This window comes from Capsella rubella, unplaced genomic scaffold (genome assembly GCF_000375325.1).
Source record: "Capsella rubella cultivar Monte Gargano unplaced genomic scaffold, Caprub1_0 scaffold_4, whole genome shotgun sequence".
NCBI lineage: Eukaryota > Viridiplantae > Streptophyta > Magnoliopsida > Brassicales > Brassicaceae > Capsella > Capsella rubella.
Window position 1 is genome coordinate 3,412,322 of NW_006238920.1, and position 2,751 is coordinate 3,415,072.

A 2,751-nucleotide genomic window follows, 5' to 3' on the forward strand; every position below is an offset into this window, starting at 1 on the left:
AAATAACACTTCTTTTCTTCCTCGATCAGCTTTGCGTTTGTTGTCGACGGCCTTCTTCTCCAAGTTGTCTTTTGCTTTTTCATGCAACTTCTTTATGACTTCTCCTCGTTTTAACCCAACTTGACAAGCCTGTTCTATCTGAGGTAAAGGTGCTAAATCTATGGGAGATAAAGGGTTAGTTCCATAGACTATCTCGAAGGGAGATAGTTTTGTAGCCGAGTGAACGACACGATTATAAGCAAACTCAATAAAAGGAATGCAATCAAGCCATGTAGCCATATTCCTACCAAGAGTGGCCCTAAGTAAAGTTGAGAGAGTTCGGTTTACCACTTCGATTTGTCCATCCATTTGAGGATGACAAGTTGTAGAGAATAAAAGCTTGGTACCTAACTTTCTCCAAAGTGTCTTCCAAAAGTGACTCAAGAACTTGGTGTCACGATCGGAGACGATGGTTCTCGGGATACCATGGAGGCGCACCACTTCCTTGAAGAACAAATCCGCGGTTTGAGTAGCGTCATTGGTCTTGTCACATGGGATGAAGTGTGCCATCTTGGAGAACCGGTCCACGACGACAAAGATTGAATCCTTGTGTCTAATCTTAGGCAATCCTAAGACAAAGTCCATAGAAATATCTACCCAAGGGGAGTTAGGAATAGGTAATGGTAAATATAGACCATGAGGATGTAACCTGGATTTTGCCTTGTGGCAAACAATGCATCGAGAACAAAATCTCTCCACGTCCTTCTTGAGATGGGGCCAAAAGAAATGATCCATGACCATTGCCAAGGTTTTGTCAACACCAAAGTGACCCATCAACCCTCCACCATGTGCTTCGGTGAGTATCAACTCTCGCATTGAACCTTGAGGGATGCACAACCGCTTGTCTTTGAACAAGAACCCATCTTGCAAGTAGAATGCTTGATAAGCTTCTTTGCCATGCTCTTTGTAGCACTCTCCTAATTCTGGATCATCCTAGTACAACTCCTTGATGTGCTCAAAACCCATTACTTTAGCCTCCATTCTAGCTATAAGGGCATGTCTCCTCGACAAAGCATCAGTTACCACGTTCTCCTTTCCCTTCTTGTACTTGATCACATATGGGAACGTCTCGATGAACTCCAACCACTTTGCATGTCTCCTCTTGAGTGAAGTCTGACCCTTGAGATGCTTCAGAGTTTCATGATCGGTGTGAATGATGAATTCCTTGGACAACAAGTAGTGTTGCCATGTCTCAAGTGCTCGTACTAAGGCATAAAGCTATTTGTCGTAGGTCGGGTAGTTCAATGCTGCTCCACTTAACTTTTCACTGAAAAACGCGACTGGTCTTTTCCTCTGATGTAGTACAGCTCCAATTCCCAAACCTGATGCATCACACTCCACTTCAAAATCTGGAAGTGCTAAAACTGGTGCTTGTGTAAGCTTCTCTTTCAGCGTGTTGAATGACTGTTCTTGGGCTTCTCCCCATGAGAATGGTACATTTTTCTTCATTACAGCAGTCATTGGTGCAGCCACTGTGCTGAAGTCTCTGACAAACCTCCTGTAGAAGCTTGCTAGTCCATGAAAACTGCGAACATGTCCAATGGATGTTGCAGTAGGCCATTCACGGATCGCCTTGATCTTTTCTTCATCTACCTGTAGGCCATTTTTACTCACTACAAAACCTAAGAACACACACTTGTCAGTACAAAATGAGCACTTCTTTAGGTTAGCATAAAGGCCTTCCTTCCGAAGCGTTTTCAGAATTAACTCTAAGTGCTTAGTGTGATCAGAATAGCATTTACTATAAATAAGTATGTCATCAAAGTAGACAACAACAAATTTACCAATAAATGACCTTAGAACCTGGTTCATCAATCGCATGAAGGTGCTTGGTGCATTGGTTAGTTCGAAGGGCATAACGAGCCATTCACAGAGACATTGCTTGGTCTTGAATGCGGTCTTCCACTCGTCGCCTTCTCTCATTCGGACTTGGTGATAACCGCTTCGCAAGTCAATTTTGGAGAAGATGATTGCACCACTTAGCTCGTCTAGCCTCGGAATAGGATGTCGGTATTTGATGGTGATGTTGTTGATTGCTCGGCAGTCTACACACATCCTCCATGTGCCATCCTTCTTTGGTACCAAGAGAACTGGTACAGCACACGGGCTAAGGCTCTCCCTGATGTACCCTTTGTCCATCAAGTCGCGCACTTGCTTTTCTAACTCCTTAGACTCCTCCGGATTCATTCGGTAAGCTGGTTTGTTAGGTAGAGCAGAACCTGGTACAAGATCGATTTGATGTTCGATGCCACGAATAGGGGGTAGTCCTGGTGGAATCTCCTCCGGAAAAACATCGTTGTATTGATCTAGTACAGCTCGTACTTCAGCAGGTAGTTCAACTTCACCTAAACCTGTACTTAGACATTCTTTCAAAACCATTAGTAGCACGGTGCCATGAGCACTCATGGTTTTACAAATTTGACTAGAAACTTAAGTAAAGGCTAGAAGTTCTTACCTCGACCTCTTTGTTCATGTGTTTTTGCAACTCATGAACTTCTGATGGACTTAGAGGGGCAAGGTTAAACTTACGGTCATTGTGGGTGAAAGAGTAGTGGTTTGTGCGACCATCATGATTAGTAGCTCGATCGAACTGCCATGGTCTTCCAAGGAGAAGATGTCCGGCTCTCATTGGAACTACATCACAAATAACTTGGTCCTGGTACTTTCCAACGCTGAATGATACAGTCACTTGTTCAGCGATCTTTAGCTCAG

At 43.7% G+C, this 2,751-nt stretch overlaps 1 pseudogene; it reads right to left on the minus strand.

Annotated features, from left to right (window-relative positions):
- LOC111830950 overlaps positions 1-2,751 on the minus strand; it is a 17,543-nt pseudogene that overhangs the window by 13,327 nt on the left and 1,465 nt on the right.